This window comes from Ornithorhynchus anatinus, chromosome 16, assembly GCF_004115215.2.
Source record: "Ornithorhynchus anatinus isolate Pmale09 chromosome 16, mOrnAna1.pri.v4, whole genome shotgun sequence".
Taxonomy (NCBI): domain Eukaryota; kingdom Metazoa; phylum Chordata; class Mammalia; order Monotremata; family Ornithorhynchidae; genus Ornithorhynchus; species Ornithorhynchus anatinus.
In genome coordinates, this window is record NC_041743.1 from 31,307,825 (window position 1) to 31,328,169 (window position 20,345).

At 39.9% G+C, this 20,345-nt stretch overlaps 1 protein-coding gene across 16 annotated transcripts in view; it reads right to left on the minus strand.

Moving 5' to 3' along the window:
* The window catches only part of ADD3 (adducin 3), a 118,045-nt gene that overhangs the window by 19,383 nt on the left and 78,317 nt on the right, over positions 1–20,345 (minus strand). The window lies entirely within an intron of this gene.

The following is a 20,345-nucleotide window of genomic DNA, read 5'->3' on the forward strand; positions in this document are numbered from 1 at the left end:
CAGATGGTGCCTCAACTCCAAGTAAATTTCAATAACAAAAGCTGGAGGACACCTGACCAAATACGATTCCCTTAATTCTGATTTTCGATATGAATGTTCAGGTTAACCATTTAGATTGCTTTTAAATCAGGTTGGGTTATTTGTCAATAATTTTGTTACGACTGACTTCATAAGTGTCTATAGAAACCATTTTGGAATATGCCATCATCAGTGACACGCATTCTTGAGATGATTTTCAAGTAGTGGTAGGGATGGCACAAAGCCATCCATATTTTCTTACCCTGTGGCCAACTGAGTACAATGCAAGAAGACCAGCTGGAGTTAACAAATGACAATGTGCTGTGCAAGTAGGTGACCTAGATGCTGAAGGGGAAGCAACTTCATTTGGAAGCAATCTGGGCATGTGAACAACCCCATTTAAGAATGTACTGTATACCCTACATGGGGAAAGAGAGCTTTTTTTAAGGTAAATATGAAATGTTTACCATGTGCCAGGTTCTGTACTAAGCGCTGGGGTAGATATAGGATAATCACGTTGGACACAGTCCATGTCTCACAAGGGATTCATAGTATTAATCCCCATTTTACAGATGAAGTAACTGAGGCACAGAGAAATTATGTGACTTGCCCCAGATCACAAGCAGACAAGTGCAGGAGCTGGTATTAGACCCCAAGTCCTTCTGACTCTCAGGCCCACGTTCTATCCACTAGGCCAACCTGCTTCTCGAGTTGAAAATTAGAGTTATTAAAAACAGGGTGCTATGTGATGATGAGAACAGTCATCGCTAAGAAAGGAGACAAACATTTGATGCATATGAGATCAACAGATTTCTAATGTGATAATGAAGTATTGTGTACAAGACTTTCTGATGAAGGACAATGTGTGGATAGAAGTACTTAAGACTGCCTTTTAGAGGGATCACCTTTCCCTGATTGAAGGCTCTGAACTGAAATAACCAATTGCTTATTTCAATCCTTCCCAATGTCCCCAGGGACACCTAAATCACCAAATGCCTATATCTTAAAGACAGGCACTAGAACTAATTTGGTGCTTATTACCCCACCAAAACTGACTCAGCTGAGCAAATAGATGTTAGAACAATGTCATTTTCTGGAAAGCTGATTGTCATGGGCTATTTCTAAGCAGCTGTAGACAGGATTCCTGAAATGTGGCCAAAAAAAAAGTAATTGGGCCACCCAAGATAGGGAAGCTAAATAGAAATGGCCTAGGGTCTGAAAACTATGAAGCAAATGAGGCTGCTCTGAAAAGTTCATCAAGATTCGGTGTCTACTTCATGACAGCACGGTAGCAGGGGTGGGGGGCGGTCAATAGTCCCCCGTCCGAGTCTTTCCCCACTGTTAATGGAGTGAAGTAGACTGCATAATTGATGGGGTCTTGTTCAACTTTTTCTATGCAGCTATGTTGGAAAATACGACAAGAGAGCGGGATGCAAGAGTTAAAATACAGTTCTGTACCTCTGAGAGACCCTTCCAATGCAACCCACTTTGAGCATCATGCTAGTCCTAGACACAGTCATTCAAGAATTGTTAAATGCAGAAGACTGTGCCTTAGAGGCCCACACCCAAGAAGACATGCAAATGGTTGTAAACTGTTTCACTGATCAGTCAGGCATTGCACGCTGGTAAGTCAAAAGGAAGTCAAAGGGATGTCAGAGAAGCTATACCTAAAGTCACAATTTACACTGGCAGTGCAGAGCTCAACACTGTCCCAGAATTCTGTTACCTATGATGGTGAACGGACAACAATGCTGGGAGGGGCAAAGAAGCAGAAAACTGACCCCCAAGAAGGTCAGAATATTCTTTGGGGAACTATCCTCTTTCAACTGTTCCATCAATGTCATTTATGGGCCATACACCATATCAAAAGGCAAGACAAGATTATGAACAATGGAATTCTGGGACAAAGTCCCTAAGCATCTAAACTATGCTCACTATAACAGAGCTATGCTGGGTAGGGGGGAGTGAGGACAATGAACGACAGCAGTATAGCCAAACAGCTTAGTACAATGCTCTGCACATAGTAGGCACTCAACAAATACAATTGAATGAATGAATTGAGAGCTGAAACTGGGAATTGGAAAGCAAGGAGGACAGAGGAAGTTTTTTACGGATCTGATACAAGGGACAGACACTGTGGCTTCCAACTGCAAACTGGAAGTCGCTTGGTGAGGACAGTCCAAGAAAGGAGTGGCTCATCTGCTTGATTGTAAACTCCTGCAAGACAGGGATCTTGTCTACTTACTCTGTAGTACTCTCCTGCACACTTAGTACAGGGCTCCTCACACAGTAATGCTCAATAAATACCATTCAAAGCTGTGAAAAGAACAAGAGCGAAGGGCAATATTTATGTGGACAGTGGAATGGACTGTCAGTTGCACATATAATAATAATGATGATGATGGTATTTGTTAAGTGCTTACTAAGTGCTGAGCATTGTCCTAAGCATTGGGGTAGAAACATATGACCTTTCAGCTCTGCTCAAATGCATGGGTAGGATCTTTTCAGTAGCATGTCTTTGAATATGAAGAGTAAGTTCAATATATTGTCTTCAACAACTCACTTCATTTTTACTGTACACTACCCATAATGATAATAATAATAATAATAGTATTTGTTAAGTGCTTACTATATGCCGAGCACTCTACTAAGCACGGCAGCAGATACAGGCTAATCGGGTCCCACCTGGGGCTCACGGTCTAAATAGGGAGAATGAGTACTGGATCCCCATTTTGCACCTAGAAGTGAAGTGACTTGCCCAAGGTCACAGCAGGCAAGTGGTGGAGTGGGAATTTGAACCCAGGTCCTCTGAATCCCAGGCCATGCTCTTTCCACTAGGCCATGCTGAACTGGATCCAGACATAATCCACCTTAAACAAAGTAAACTGAAATCCTACACTGTTTTCAGAATCCCAATAATTAGAGGAATATGTTAAACTGTAGTACTTCAAGATTTTGCCAATCAGCCAACTGTGGCTGGATTTAGTCCTCATCTTCCTCACTTCCTTCTCTCCCAAAGAATACATTTATCAACAAGGGCTAATTCCAGTGTTAACTTTCACTGATCAGGGTACTACTATTCGGTCAAAATCAAAAGAGGGAAACCAACGATGGCTCAAAAGGATGAATCAGAACCTACCTCTATACTTTCCTGGTTTTTCCCTGAACAGATGAACAGGAAATTCATTGATGTTTGCAGACCAATTAAACCTTCACATCTGCAAACCAACTCTACTGTTCACTGTACAAACCCAAGAAGAGTTCCTTGGGGGTTGAGAGGCAAGACAAATCTGATTAAGTGAAATATTCACTCACTGCCTAAAAAGAATGGTTTAAGAGGCCATTGGCCCCTTGAACTTGTTTTAATGGTAACATATTTCTTCATTAAACACTCCAGCATTTGTTTAAGTGTTTGGAGTAAAAGCAGCAAGACTTGGATAAATACTACTAATAGTAGAGAAATTCAATTTATGACACTAAATCCCTTTGTGTTGCCATAAAAAAGAATTTCATACCTGCACAGGCCTAAGAAATGAAGGAAAAAGAATGGCATTCTTTCAGGTTTCTTGTCCCTTTATTGTTTTTGATGTATAGGCAGCATAAGTCAACCAACAGCATTTATTGAGAGCTTACTATGTGCAGAGCACCGTACTAAGTGCTGGAAAGAGTACAACACAACAGAATTAGCAGGCATGTTTCCTGCCCATATTGAGCTTAAAGTTAGCGGGGGAGACAGACATTAATATGAATAAATAAGTCATTTATAATATATAATTTAAAGACATGTACGTAAGTGCTGTTGAGGCTGGGGGCGGGTGAATAGCAAAAGTCAAATATCAAATATCAACTTAAAATAAAGTTTATGATGATTAACACTCAATGCTTTAAACTGCTGGATAATAGCAAGATGTTGCATAAAGCGTTCAGTGGGTGACAAACAAAAAGAATGGGATTAGTTTCATTTGTTGGTTTGGAGATCCTAGGAAAAATCTATGTATATATTATGACATACGGTTTAAGTCATTATTAATGCTGGAGGGTTGAATGGATCTCTAACCCTGTTTTTCCCCCCTTTTTAGTTAATGATAGGGCTTCAGATTCTTATATCCAAATTAATAATTTGGAAAGTCAAAATACAGTTATTCAAACTGCTCTGATTCAGTTTAAATAATCTTTGAGGTGAATCTTTAACAATGAGAAAAAAATCTTTCAAATTAGGAATAAGATAAAGTGAATTTGCAGACGGCTCTTAGTAGTTGTCAAAGAATGAGAACAGATGGGTAAAAGACCCAATACGGGATCCAGATACAGAATAAAATGGATTTTACCCTCCCTACTGCAGGATCCTATCTGTTGAGGCTCTTGAATAGATAGATAAATCTGTTTTTAGAGATTTTCCTCTCCAAAGAAACCAGCTGTTCTAGGGAGGAAAAAAAAATCAAAGGAAAATGAATTGGTGGATGCTTCAAACTTAATCTCTATTGTCATGAAATTATTCCTTCAAACAACTATTCAGCTGAATAAATACAAAATTGTGATTAATCACATAGTTTCTCCTTTACCCAACTTTCTACGTTTGCCTTTGAACTGGACTGTGTCACCTCCTGCAGAGAAAGTTGGCTCATATGAAATACATAGCTTTTTCATTTCACCCACTCATACTTTTTAACAAAGTTTTTTCTTAATGTCATTCCTCTCTCAATTTAGGCAAGAAGGAAGATTATTAAGGCAATATTTTCTAGTTTTCCTGATCCAAGTCTATTTCCATATGTCACCTCTTCTGGAAATCCGATGTACAACAAAATATAAAGATCACCCTTTACTGTAAGTTGCATTTGTTACTGGCAGTGCCTGGCAATGTTTTCAATTCCACTTTTAGGGATTTTTAACTCTGATGCTGATGGGGAAAGAACCCATCAACTTCAACCCTGCAACTTCATCTCTAATGTGAAGAATCCATCACTCTGTCACAGAGCAGAGTAACCTTAGGATTTTGGTGAACTTGACAGGGCAGTCGAATGTGCGAGGAGTTACCAGAGCTAAGGTCCACTAAAGGTAGCAAATGCTTTAAAAGATCTACAATTACAGTCCAGGGGTCCTCATCTCACTCCCTGCCCTGCTCCTGCACTGGTTAGGCTGCAGAGATGATGTCTTTTGTGCTGAATTTTTCACCTAAAGCCAACTGTGATTTAAAGCACAGACTTAACGATATTCTTCAGTAGCCTGTATAGAAGGACTCTGACTAGGATCTTGTTGGCAATGAAAAGGAGAGAGATCCCAGGACTTTCCAATGTTAGGTTTCTCATCTTTCTTCTTGAAGATAGTGATCACGCCAGCATTTTTTGAGATATTAAGATACTAACAAGCAGGAATGTCTCTTGAGATGTTCATCCAGAATAATAATAGTAATAGTAATACTACTACTGATTATAATGATGGTATTTGTTAAGCGCTTACTATGTGCCGAGCACTGTTCTAAGAGCTGGGGTAGATACAAGGTCATCAGTTTGTCCCACATGGGGCTCACAGTCTTAATCCCCATTTTCCAGATGAGGTAACTGAGCCACAGAGAAGTTGTGACTTGCCCAAAGGTACTCGTTAAGCATCTACTGTATGTCAAGTACTGTTCTAAGTGCTGAGGCAGATACAAGCTAATCAGGTCGAATGCAGTCACTGCCTCATAGGGGGTTCGCAATCTGAGTAGGAGGGAGAACAGGTCCTGAACTCCCATATTGCAGATGAGGAAACTGAGGCACAGAGAAGTTAAGTGACTTGCCCAAGATCACACAGCAGAAAAGTGGCAGAGCCCAGATTAGACCCAGGTCCTCGGAGTCCCATCCCCATGCTCTTTCTACAGCCCATGCTGTTTTTCCAAGCGCTCCTCCACAGTGCATTCCAACCTCATCCCTTATTGGAAATTTTCAATAAGTATTCTCCAACATTTAAATTTTTGGCTTTTTCAAGCTAATTACAATGAGGTAGACTAAAATTGGATTTAGGTCCTGGAAATAAATCAAAGGTATTTAGTAAGTGCTTATTGTGTGCAGAATACTGTACTAAGTGCTGGGGAGAGGAAAATATAACAGAGGTGGTAGAGACATTCCCTGTCAACAAGGAACTTACAGTCTAGAGGGGGGTGAAGGTGGGATGACTATCATGTGCATAAAATCCAAGTTCGTAGGCGACTGAACCATCCATTTCACATGTCCCCACTCCTCCAAAACCTCCAATTGTTGCCCATCCACCTCTGCATCAAAGTCCGCACAGTCGGCTTTAAAGCACTCAATCAGCGTACCCCCCTCCTATCTTACCTTACTGATTTCCTACTACAACACAGCCCACACACTTCACTCCTCCAACACCAACCTGTTCACTGTACTTTGATTTTGTCTACAGAGAAGCAGCGTGGCCTACTGGAAAGAGCACAGGGCTGGGAGTCAGAGTTCCTGGGTTCTGATTCTGGCTCTGCCACTTGTCTACTGTGTGACCCTACGCAAGTCACTTTAAAGTCAACATCGTCTAAAAATATTCAATGCACTATTTATCGAAACAAATCTTGGTGAACTGCACAAGTTAATGGCGTTTAAATGGTGACTTTTTTTAACCTCAAATTCTTACAGTGAAATCCTAATGATGGGATTCATATACATTTAGTTGTACTTCAATCGTACATATCACATTACCAAATCTCACATTAATGTCTACAAAGACAAAAACATATCACAAGTAGAGCCAAGCAGAACTAGATACTCGGCTGAAAGGAAATCAGGAAATGTCAGTCAAATAAAGTATTTTTAATAAAGAGAGTCTTTCCTGGGTCACTTTTAAGAGCTCTCAAGGTCTCTCATTTTGTAAAACAAGAACAAATCCCCACCCAAAGAAAAACCAAAAAAAAAACCCTAAAGCAAAACCCAAAAGCGTTCTAAAAAGTTATTCAGCAAGTGTTAGCAAAACAATTGCAGCTTCTATTACTCACAAGTTTTTTCTGAAATTGGTAGTGCTGTGATAACTAAAGGGTGTATACGCAAACGTTTTCTGATTTACTGAAACTTTGCAAGACATAAATCAGGGATTTGGTCTCTCAATTTTCCATTTCCATCAGTTCTAGCAGGCACAACACTAACAAAATTGGCAGAAGTGGTAGAGACTGCAATCTTATAGCCATCTTAGAAGAAATTATTCAATCCCAATAACCCATGAGAAATCATACCATGGACTACTACAATTTCTTTGCTTAATCTACACAAAAACCCGATTCCTTCAAAACCACAGAAGTCTATGTATTGTACTGCTTTGAAATCAAGACAAGTATCCTTCTTATTCCTGCCTTCACAATCTTTTTTTTCTCTCTAAAGAAACCAAAGCCTCATTCTCAGATCATGATGTAGGGAACTGCACACACATCTTTGAGATGATATGCTGGAAACAGTCACTTCACTTTCTCCCTGCTCCTGTTTTCTTCTTTTTTTTCCTGACTCTGTGCCAGAGGAGTGGACAGATGCCAGCATTGGGAAAGCGCTCCTTCCTCCTCCCTTTCACAAGCAAAGTCTAGAAAGCGGGGAGAGGTCAGCACAAGGAGAACTTCAGTGGAGTATATAAGCGAGTGTTCTGCCTAACCCCTCATTTCCCCACCATATTCACCCTCCCTTCTGCATCACCTATGCACTTGAGCCTGAACCCCTTAAGTATTATCGCCTTTAGCCCCTCAGAAGTTATGTACATATCCTTATACTTTGCTATTGCCCCTATCAGTTGCCTTTACTGATTGCTTAATGCGCACACAGGACTGTATTACGCCCTTAGGAAAGTACAATATAACAATGTTGGTAGACCCATTCCCTGCCCACAGTGAGCTGACTCTCTATTTTATTATTATTAATAATAACAATGATATTTTTTAAGTGCTTACTATGTGCGAATCACTGTTCTAAACGCTGAATGTCCGCCTCCCCCACTAGAGTGTAAGCTCCTGCGGGTAGGGAACAAAACTATCTATTGTATTGCCTCGATCTCTCCTGTCTCGCTGCCGACCCCTAGCCCATGTCCTGCCTCTGGCCTGGAATGCCCTTCTTCCTCAAATCCGACAGACAATTACTCTCCCTCTCCTTTCAAAGCCTTATTGAAGGCACATCTCCAAGAGGACTTCCCAGAGGACTTGCTCCCTTTGCTTCTCCTCCCTCCCAGCCCCACAGCACTTATGTACACATCTGTAATTTTATTTGTATTGATGTCTGTCTCCCAGCATCTAGACTGTAAGCTCTAGGTAGGGTAGGGAATATCACTGTTGATTGTTGTGTTGTATTTTCCCAAGTGTTTAGTACAGTGCTCTGCACAGAGTAAGCGCTCAATAAATACGATTGATTGAATGAATGCTCTTCCAAGAGCTTAGTAAGGCATTCTGCACAAAGTACGTGCTCAATTAATATCACTGAATGACTGATCTTTGGTTGTTTTCTTTTCTCCCTTGTCTTGCTTGGTCTGCCTTTCTGTGCCTCACTTCTTGATGCCTCTTCAAGTTAAGCCTCTCAGTTTCCTACCTGAAACTGCTGCGAAGTTGAGGAAAAAAAAAGGATATTACGTGTCAAAAAATAGAAGAAAAAAAAGAAATGAAATAGGCTCACAGCCCAGAGATCGCTGACAAAAACAGAGGGAGTAGGCAGGAGGTCAGTCAAGAAAGGATGACTTCTTTTTCCATTCTGAAGCACTGGATTTGCAGGCATTGCCTTAAATCCTGAATTGTGCTGGTTTCAGAGCAATATGGTAGACTATTTAGTGATCCTCCTCAGAAACTATCATTAATTCTCTATCCCCTGCAAGAACAGAAATAGTATCTACTGACTTTCAAAGAGAGACAGGAAGGAAAAGAAAGAGAGAAGGGAGGAAATAGGGTGGGAACCAGGACGAAAGCAAGAGAGGGAGAAAAAAGGAAAGAGGAAGGGAAACTGAGAGAACAAGAAGGCAGCGGGGAACCCTGCCCTTCAGGCTTGTGTTTATAAAAGGGGATGTTTTTAACTCGGTCCAAGGGTGTGGCTGAAAAGTCAGACAAACAACTGAAAGTTTCTTCCATCTCAGATACACATGACATCAGTCTTTGCTGTGGACAGGGATCAGGTCTACTAACACCATTATGCTCTCTTCTCTCAAGCACTCAGTGCTGTGCTCTGCAGAGAGTAAGATCTCCATAAATACTACTGATTGATTGCAGTTGGAATTTTAGGGAAACTAAATACATCTATCACTCAGCTAACCAGACCTGACCTAAGCATAAAGTCTAATGCTTCTTTCTATCTTATTTCCTTAATTATGTACACCTCTCAAAATTCAAATGCAGAATTAGGAACATTGTGACTTCTCTTTGATCCAAAATACACTGGAAATACACAATTAGCTATTTCTTCTATAAAGCTTGTGCGGGAGGGACACTGTCCGACCTGATGATCTTGTAACTAAATTAATGCTTGGAACATACTATGCACTTAACAAATGTCTCAATTATAACTATTGCTATTAGTTGGATATAACCGGTTTGGACACCTTTAAACAGCAAGTGATAAATTTACAATTTATGTTGGCCTGTCTACTCCATTAAACTGTGCTCTTTGCTGGTCTAGAACATGTATTTTTTTATAACTGCTTATGTCTAGGGCTGTGTTCTGTCCATACTAGGTATTCAAAACATATTTATGAAAAAGGATAAAAAAAATTGTGATCCAGCAAGTAAAATGACTGTACTGCAAAAGGTAGAAAGGAAGGAAAATGGGGTTGGGAGGTAGGCAGGGAAGGTGGTGATTATTTCAGAAGTTTCTTCCAAAAACCCTGGCATGAGATTAGGGTGAATTTATGAAATTTTTAGAGGAAGGATCACAGGACTTGGTGGCCTATAGAATTTAACTGATGAAAGAAGATCAAAAGATGACTATGGGGTTGTGAGTGTCTAGGGAGGAAGGAGAATGATGTTTTTGAATAGTGATGGGAAAGTTAGGTAGAGGAGAAGGTCTAGGAAGGAATATGAGTTCAGATTTAGACATCTGCTGCCAATACTATCAAGTTTGCAGATCAAAAAACCACTTCAAACATGAGCTAATAAAATAAACTTGTATAGATATTTACACAACAAATACCAAGCAAGTATGTTTAAATAACATTAAGTTCATGACACAAACAGCTTAGAAGTCCAAAGTTATAGTCGAACAGGAGTGGGAGTGGGAAAGTAGAGCATTGGTATTTGTCAAGGTTGACTAAAGATTTTTAATGACTTTCACAATTGTTTCCTTGAGGTTACTTCATTTTAAAGGATTTTTTCATGGAAAGCATATTAGGCTTTCTACATGTAAATTCAGAAATGTCAGAGTCTGGACTGCAGTATCTAAATGCTCGGATTGGACTGGAGAAGGTGAGGACACATTGGGTGTGCTCACAGGTGCCAACGTAAACTCCTCCCACCTGACAGAAGTCTTTCTCCTAGAGGGCTGGGAACTGAAGTGAAAATGGCATGGAAGCTGTGGTTTCCTATCCTGCAGGAGCGAGATGGACTCATTCAATCGATAATAATGTTGGTATTTGTTAAGCGCTTACTATGTGCAGAGCACTGTTCTAAGCGCTGGGGTAGATACAGGGTAATCAGGTTGTCCCACGTGAGGCTCACAGTTAATCCCCATTTTACAGATGAGGAAACTGAGGCACAGGGGAGTTAAGTGACTTGCCCACAGTCACATTGGTGACAAGTGGCAGAGCCGGGATTCAAACCCATGAGCTCTGACTTCCAAGGCTAGGCTCTTTCCACTGAGCCACACAGTCACACAGATGACAAGTGGCAGAGCCAGGATTCGAACCCATAAGCTCTGACTCCCAAGCCTGGGCTCTTGCCAATGAACCCCGCTGCTTCTCTTCATATTTATTGAGAACTTCCAATGTGCAGAGCATAATACTAAGTGCTTGGGACACTGCACTATAAAAGAATTAGCATACATGTTCCCTGACCCTGGGGAATGGGCAGGAAGAGGAAGACCAGGCATTGTCCTGTGCCCCACAACCTTCCTTCAGGAAGTTCCACGGCCCACACATACTCAACCTGGGCAAGCTGAAACAGTTGCCCAAAGTGGACCAAAAGAGCAGCAGGGAAAATCATGAGAGACAAAGGTGGATGTAGCCACTGCCAACGACCGTAGGTGGGGGTGTGGTAAACTTGTTAGCTAGTGTCACCATCAAGGGTGGGCAAGGAAGTTGGGGGGCTGCCAGAAGGTAAGTTAAATGACAGTTAGGTGCAAGAGCTGCCTCCTGAACTTGTGGCAAACTTCACAACTCCAGGAATTCAATCAGTGGGAGTAGCCACGTGTTAGAGGCTGCCTCTGCTTTACTTTCATTTTTCTTCCCCTTTCACAATTGCTGCTCCACCTTGAGGACATCTGCCAAGAAACACAGCAGCCTTGTTCTGAAGAGTGTGTCTAAAGTAAACAGTAAGGGCATCAAACTCCATTAACAGGTTGAGAGTTGATAAAACTGTTTTGGTCTCCATTTTCCTAACTGGCTGCGAGACTGGACTCCTCCTGAAGAGACATCCAGCTTCTGAATCAGTTTCAGCATACAAACCGAATGCAACATCAAATAGCAGGGTGAGATTTCCAATGAGTTCCTGAATTGCAGCCAGCTCACCAGAACCAAAGCCACGCTTACAGAAACACTGCTCTGCTGACAAGTGCACGTGAACAGAATGGAGAATAGCAGGTTACCCAAACAGTGTTGTCCGGTGAGCTAAAGGGAAAGCCAGGAGGGCAGAATCGACAGCAGTGATGCCTAGGGAAGACAGACTCAAAGGATGCCATGTAATGAAGACTGCTGGGAGACCATTACTTCACGCTGACCAGTGTGGCAGGAAACAATCAGGAGAGGGGTGACTTTCCCTGAAGAGAGGCTTCATGAAGATGAGGATAATTGGAGGCAGGCTTATAAAACAGAGACAGACTCTTTAGGGAGCAAATCCATTAACACAGCAAGGGCCTATTCATAAGTGTAAAAACAATGTGGCTGAGTGTGTTGGTCACAGATTGCTCTTTTCAGCCACTCTTGCCTGCATGGACAGGATCTTACTGTCAGTCGCATCATCTTTGAGAACAAAGAGCAGCTTATGTGTGTGTATATACCTATATATATGTTTTTATATATATTTATACACATGTACATATCAAGACATTTTAGGTAATATTCATTCAATCGTATTTAGTGTTTACTATGTGCAAAGCACTGTACTAAGCACTTGGAGTGTACAACACAACAATAAACAGACACATTCCCTGCCCACAACAAGCTTACAGCCTAGAGGATAAGATTCTTTGCCAGGTCCTGTTCCTCTGATGTACATTTCTTTATTTTGCTAAGCGACATCTTATTGATAATCTGTATTCTACAATTTTATATGACACAGAATGGGTTCATTTGACAAATTATTATAATAATATTAATAACTGACCCACAAACAAATCAGGGTTTGGTGAACATTAGTTTCAGAAAAGTTATTAAATTGGAAGGCTTTCTTTTGGTTTTATATCTGGTTCCTTAAATTGTGTAAATTAGTAGAAATTAAAATTCAGGCCACGAGAATAAAATAGCCCCTGCTCAAACTGGTTTACAGCCGTGTTAAAAGAAATGCAAATTTCTGGTCCAAGATAAATGTTACATTCAAAACTGCTTTGTACAGTAGAAGGAAGCCTCTGATGATAGGGCAATTTCTAAGGCCATAAAGAGCACATACCAATGTCAACTTCTGAGGAAGATGAAAGCATTCTCCAGCTTTTCCTGGGACATTATGTAGGCTTATTCTGTAATATATCTGAATAGTATACACATAGAAAACTTAAGGTTTTTTTCCTTTTATTCTGAAGAAAACAGAAGTTTCTTAAAGTGTACAAACCTAACCTAGGAACTTTAAACCTAAAAGTCCAATAAAGAATACCATCCAATTTGAACAGATTTCCAGTCCAAAAAAAAAAACGTGTTTTGGGTGTGGAAAAGAGAGAGTGCTCATTCTAGCTCCAAAGACTACTCTGTCCTACACCACTGGGAATCAAAAGGGCCTGTATTCTAATCCTAGCTCCACCACTTGCCTGCTGTGTGACCCTGGACAAGTCACTTATCTGTACCTTGGTTACCTCATCTGTAAAATGGGGATTAAGACTGTGAGCCCCATGAAGGACATGGACTGTGTACAACTTGATTAACCTGCACCTACCCCAGCACTTACTAGAGTGCCTGGTTCGTAGTGAGCACTTACCAAATTCCATCTAAAATAAAACAAAACTGCTTAGTGCCAGTGCTAGTCTTGTGTCCAATGAGCAGAGTAGTACAGTCATAGAAGGGTAATGAAAACCTAAGAATGAAAGAAGCTGTGTAAGATACAGCAAAGTACCATGCAGTAGAAGGATAATGAGACAACATCAAAATTAGGGCCAAGACAATTGTATGTTGGAGGGATTCTGCTCCCTGCACAAAAAAAAACCACGTTTTTGATCCCAACTTCTTACTGCTCCTCCTTTCCTTCTCTATCTCCTCTCTCTCCTCCCTGCCCCTCCACTTACTGTGTCTATTTATTGTTATATCTGTTTATTGTTATACTGTACTTTCCCAAGCACTTAGTACAGTTCTCTGCACAAAGAAAGTGCTCAATAAATACAACTGAATGAATGCCCCTTTTTCCCATCCTTCCCCCCATCTTCTACTTATCCTACATCTCCCTCTTCCTGCCCCACTCTGCCCCAGCGTAAGTTTAACTCTACATGCCTCTGTGTGACTTAGTGTCTTTTCTGTTCGTGTAGTATGAGAATCTAAGTCCTTCCTGGACACTTTTTGTTCTGCTAAAAGCCAACTAGGACTGGCACCTACCTCCCTTATGTGGCATGGAGAGTTTGCTCCTTTTTTTTGTCAGTTATTGCCTGCCTCTGCTGCATTTTGTTCTTTCTAATGGAGGTTACGGATCCTTATTATGTTAATTCATTCATTCATTCAATAGTATTTATTGAGCGCTTACTATGTGCAGAGCACTGTACTAAGCGCTTGGGATGAACAAGTCGGCAACAGATAGAGACAGTCCCTGCCGTTTGACGGGCTTACAGTCTAATCGGGGGAGACGGACAGACGAGAACAATGGCACTAAACAGCGTCAAGAGGAAGAACATCTCGTAAAAACAATGGCAACTAAATAGAATCAAGGCGATGTACAATTCATTAACAAAATAAATAGGGTAACGAAAATATATACAGTTGAGCGGACGAGTACAGTGCTGTGGGGATGGGAAGGGAGAGGTGGAGGAGCAGAGGGAAAAGGGGAAAATTAATCCTGAATGCACCCAATTATTACAAATATTTATGGACGCTCTTTGAGTAATTACATGAAGGATTACATATAGGACAATGAGGTACATAAAAGGAGATCTAATAGAAAAACTCGCTAAACCGGTAGCAAGTATACCTGGGGCCATACTTTTATTTAAGCTCAAATCAATGGATTCTGGATGGATCTTTTATGAATCATACCCAGTCATTTACAGTGATTAACTCCAAATACTAATCTAATTATTTTAATAAACCATATAAAAATGCTTGGCATATATACCTCTAAATAAACAATTGATTCAAATGTTAAAAAGCTAACCTCATCTCTCTTAATGCAATACAGAATTTTGGTTTAAAATGCTGTGGCTAAAAAACAAATGCAAGATTCTTTTTTATTATTATATAAAAACTACTTCAAAACTACTATGGTAGTACATAGATAGTCTTTTTATGAAAAGTTTAGTTTTTCTTAAAGTTCCTGACTGTTTTAATGGGTTCTCCTAAATCATGAAGCAGAGATGATGCTATATTTTAAACTAATTAATCACTAAGTTCAGTTTTCCTCATTTAAAACAACATACAAAGTTAGGCCAAGACTTCAAAGTAACATATTGTGGTTAAAACACACCAAACATTTGTTTACCAAGTTACATTTTCTTCTTCTTGAGCTTGATTGTGAAGAATATCTTATGATTTTCAGGAAAAAAGTTGTACTTTACGAAAACCTACTCAAGCTACAGCTCAATATAAGCCTTTGATATGGACAAATTACTTAACAATTTCTTAAAGATTGTATGGAAATACTATGGCCATAGAGGAAAAAAGGACTTTCATAGAATATGGGAGAATTATAAGATCCAGAAAAATTTAACTACATAAAAATGCACCAGAATCACAGACAGCATTTTCTTTATAACAGTGTTAGGAGTGAGGATATTTTTGTTATCCTACACAGCTCTAAGATCTCTCCTATAATGGTCATTGTTTCTTTGAGAACCTTCTACTGACACCAACCATTTTAAGTGGCATTCAAACAAAATACCCTAGGGGTCATTTAACACTATAATACTGTCATTTATTTGTGATTAAAAAATAGCTGTATTGTCATGGTGAATATTTCGTCACTGTCACTGATTCAAATATCATTTATATGCAAGGAAACACCGAGGGAAAAAAAAATTCAAAATCCTCATACATCAGGCACTGTATGGGAAGGAAATGGATGCATTATAATGCCAGGCACACACTGGAACTATTGGATGAAATGAACTGAAGTAATGAAGATCCTGTTAAAGCTGTCCTAAAGTTCTGGGCACTCGAGTTCTAAGTCACTTCTTTTTTTATGTGCTGTGCGCACTGGCACGACTCACGTGACGCTGAATATTAGTACCAAGCCGGGCATCAAGACAGAAAGATTACATGGGGACGCTGGTAGCAGTTGGCTTGGGTATAGAGAGAAGATTTGAACAGATTGCATAAAACACCCAAACAGACTCCAAGGCAGAATGGGAACATGTTGCCAGTGCTCTATTTATGGTCAGTCTTTGCTGAGAGCCGTTCCAAACACCCAAATGGTCCTGTTGGAGAGTAACATGGGATCTTGCAGGGAAGGAAAGGAAAAGTTACACTTTCATTCATTCATTCATTTATTCATTCACTCAATCGTACTTATTAAGCGCTTACTGTGAGGCAACTTGTAGGGGGTGGTCCTTCAGTTCTCTTGCTGGGGATGAGGGGGAGCAGTTATGGAGCTGTTCCTTTGCACTTTGGATGCTGATGGGTGAAGTTTCTTCACTGACTCTTCGTGAGAAAGCCTCCACCCTCTAATTAAACTGATGGGGAGATAGACTAAGGAAATGGAGGATCATTATCTCCTCTGGAATATTTCTGGTGTAAACTCTAGTTGTTGCTCTCTTATGGTATTTCTTAAGCGCTTCCTATGTATGTGCCAGAAACTGTACTATGCACTATCAGATATAAGATGATGATGATGATGGTATTTGTTAAGTGCTTACTATGTGCTAAGCACTGTTCTAAGCGCTGGGGAAGATACAAGGTAATCAGGTTGTCCTATGTGGGGGTCACAGTCTTAATCCCCATTTTCCAGATGAAGAAACTGAGGCACAGAGAAGTTAAGTGACTTGCCCAAAGTCAGCAGGTTGGACACAGTTCCTGTCTCACATGGGACTCACAGCCTAAGTAGGAGTTAGGAGGGAGGAGGATCCAATCTCCATTTTACAGATGAGGTACCTCAGGCACAGAGAAGTTAAGTGGCTTGCCCAAAATCATACAGTAGACAAGTGGCTGGGCTGGGATTAGAACCCAGGTCCTCTGACTCCCAGGCCTTTGTTCTTTCCACTGGAACACACCACTTACCGTTTGTAGTTTTAAATCTCTTATTATAATTTGTTCTACTGCATTCTTTTCAATTGTATTTCCAATTAAAATATTACTCATGCTGCATAGATATGTGTAATTGGAGATTTATAGTTCTTCAAAATACTCAGGCAGAATTATCTTTTGGATTCTGGCCAGATTCCACATCTCTTTTATTCTTTTTGAAGGCTTAAATGGCAAAAGTCAAAAAGCACCTCTCATTCTAGGTATTTTAGTAAGGTGCTTCTATTTTAGTAAGGTGCTTCTTAGCTGAGAAGCAGCACGGTCTACTGGAAACAGCATGAACCTGGGAGCCAAGAGGACCCAGCTTCAATCCCAACTCTTTCACTTGTTTGCTCTATGTCCTTGGGCAAGTAACTTCATTTTCCTGGGTCTCAGTTTTCTCATCTGCAAAATGTGGATTCTGTTCTCCCTCCTACTTAGACTGTTATCCCCATGTGGGTCCTGATTATCTTGCATCTACTCCAGTGCTTAGTAAAATCTTTGGCACAAAGTAAGTGCTGAAATATCACAATTATTATTTAAGAGAATACTAATAATGAATAATTATGGTATTTGATAAGTGCTTATTATGTGCCAGGCACTGTTCTAAGCGTTGGGATAGATACAAGCAAATTGGGTTGGACACAATCCCTGTACCATGTGGGTCTCACAGTCTCAATCCCCATTTTACAGATAAGGTAACTGAGGCACAGAAAAGTGAAATGACTTGCCCATGGTTACACAGCAGACAAGGCAGAACTAGGATTAGAACCCATGAGAACATTCTTTCTAGGAGATTCAGATACTTCCTAACATTATGATATCCATATCAAAGCATTTCTTTAAACACAAGATTTTGCTGGTTCTTTTCACTCCTATTCTTACGGTGAGAGTTGCGGGGGTGGGGGTGGGGCACAGGGATGAGACTCCCCCATCTCTCACAAAGCCCCCCTCACGCTACAGAAGGGAGATCTAGAGCAATACTACTGCAAGAAAAAGTCCAAATGCCCTTTCGTTCAGTCTCATCAACCCTGATCCTCATTCATCTTTTCTTGCTCATTCCCCTGCACGTCTCCCTGAATGCAGTTTTGTGAGATGCTGAGAGTTAAAGTGTCTAACACGTCAAAGGCCCTTGCAACCACAATTGGCTTTTGTATAAAAATAGTGAAATGATAGCCTGGTCTATCTTCTTTGGATCATACTCAAATTCCAGGCAGCTTTTTTGTTAATGATGCTTGTTAAGCACTCCCGGCCCCACAGCATTTATGTACATATCTATAAATCATTTATTCATATTAATGTCTGTCTCCCCTTCTATACTGTATGCTTGTTGTGGGCAGGGAATGTGTCTGCTTACTGTTATATTATACTCTTCCAAGTGCTTAGTACAATGTTCTGCACACAGTAAGGCTCAAATACAATTGACTGACAACTTCCTAAGTGCTCTAAATGCCGGGGTAGATACAAATTAATCAGGCAGATACAGTCACTGTCTCACATGGGGCTCACAGTCTAAGTAGGAGGGAGAGCAGGAATTGAATCCCCAACTTGAAGTTGAGGAAACTGAGGCACAGAGAATTATGTGACTTGCCCAAGGTCACACAGGAGGCAAGTGGAGGCAAGTGGCAGACTTGGGATTAGAACCCAGGTCCTCTGGCTCCCAAGCCCGTGCTTTATCCAGTTGGCCACGCTGCTTTCTGAATTTTTTATATCCTTCAACATATAATTCATCATCTTTTTTGAAAAAATACCAAGTTAAGTTACTAGATGTAAATGCTTTGAAAAAACTTCACAATTCTGTGGGTAAGAAGGAACTTATTGTTTGGAAGGAATGACCTTAGCTAAGAGTCCAACTTTGAAGCTGAAAAAAAATCTCTCCTGGGGATCAATCATCCTAGGAAAGTTGAAATTAATTGTTGGCTCAGCAAGCATGAGTCAACAAACAAAAGAAAACAATCTGTATGAGATAGAAGATTGCTATGGAGAGAGAATTTCGGTTTCAAGCTAACCATACCTTTAATTAACAGAAAACAGGCAGAACCAAAAAGAGCTTAACTGCATTCATGCTATCTGAAACAAAGAAAGTGATAGATGTAATCACATTAGACACAGGGGAAGGACAGCCTGTATAACAAAGCACAAACATTTCAAATAGGTACTTATCAGTTCTATGTATGAGTCAGGTGGCCAAAGGAAGGGGGCTTTTATTTCTGGACACCATCACAAATTTTGTTTCTCATCCTCTTCCTTCCAAAAATAATGCATTTGACAGAAAGTATTTCACTAAATCCACATGGTAAGGCTAAGAAAGTCACAGAAAATAATTATTCATCTTTCCTACTTTATGGTATAAAATTGAAACATTTATGTGGAAAGTTGCTTCAGGTTCTACAATAAGCCAGAAGCAGATTTATAAATAATACCTACTGCCAACTTTAAGAAATCTTCATTATGAAGAAGTAAATCTCTTCAAACATAGGGGACATCCACGGAAATAACTAAACCTCAAGATTTAATTTCTGAAAGGGAAAATTTATTGTAGTTCAAACGAAGAAAAAAAGATTGCATTTGTTTCTGTTTTCCCTTGCATAAAATTCTGAAAAGGAAAATGGAGGATTAACTTTTAAACACAGATTTGTTAAAATAACCCTGGAGGCCTTGCGACCTAAAGCAATTTTTTTCAGTTTCCCAAAATATTTGCATTGGTTATTCCCTTGAACTCTGCTAAATATAGTAAAACTGTTCATTACAAAGATCCATAATGAAGGAGGTTTATCTTGTATCATTTGTTCACAGCATTTTCTTTTCCTGAGAATTAAGCATAAATAATTTATTTAAATGAGATTTACTACTGATACAGACTAGTGAATTAATTACACAATATACCACCCAGGTATTTTGTTTCTGTTAATGAATCCCCTAATACTAGGAAATCTTTAAAACTGAGGTTCAGGAAACCATCCAAAACTGCACAGGATATGATAAACAGGAGGTCTTAAAAAATAACCACCAGGGATTATAGCTTTAAAGAAAGATTCATTGCTTTAAATATTTGGTGGGTTCTTAGATCTTTAGTTCTTTTCTGTTGGATAGCCTTAAGGGCAGAAAGCCATTCTTCATAAGGAACCATCAACCATTAAGGTCTTTATGAGCTAAAAATCTATTTTATCATTTATACGGCACCAAGAAACCTTGATTTTGATTTTAAAAATACCTCATCTGTTAAACATGTTTCCTAAGAGCAAAATGTAGAATTAATTCTAAGGTGGAGTGACCCAGTGGAAAGAACACCAATTAGAGGACATGGGTTCTAATTTCAGCTCTGCTACCTGCCTGTGTACACAGTGCTTGGGCAAGTTACTTAACTTCACTGAGCTGCGGATTCCTTATCTGAAAAATTAGGGTTTTGATACCTGTTCTCTCTCCTACTTTGGTTGTGTGTCACCCCATATGGAAGATGGACTGTTTCTGACCTGATAATCCTTTATTTACATAAGAGCTTCATATATGCTTAAATACCACACTATTAATATATTTACCCATTACAGAATATTTCCATGAAATTGAAGAAAGTTCCCTAACTGACAATTTTCAACTTGACTCTCCACATTTGGGGGCTTCTA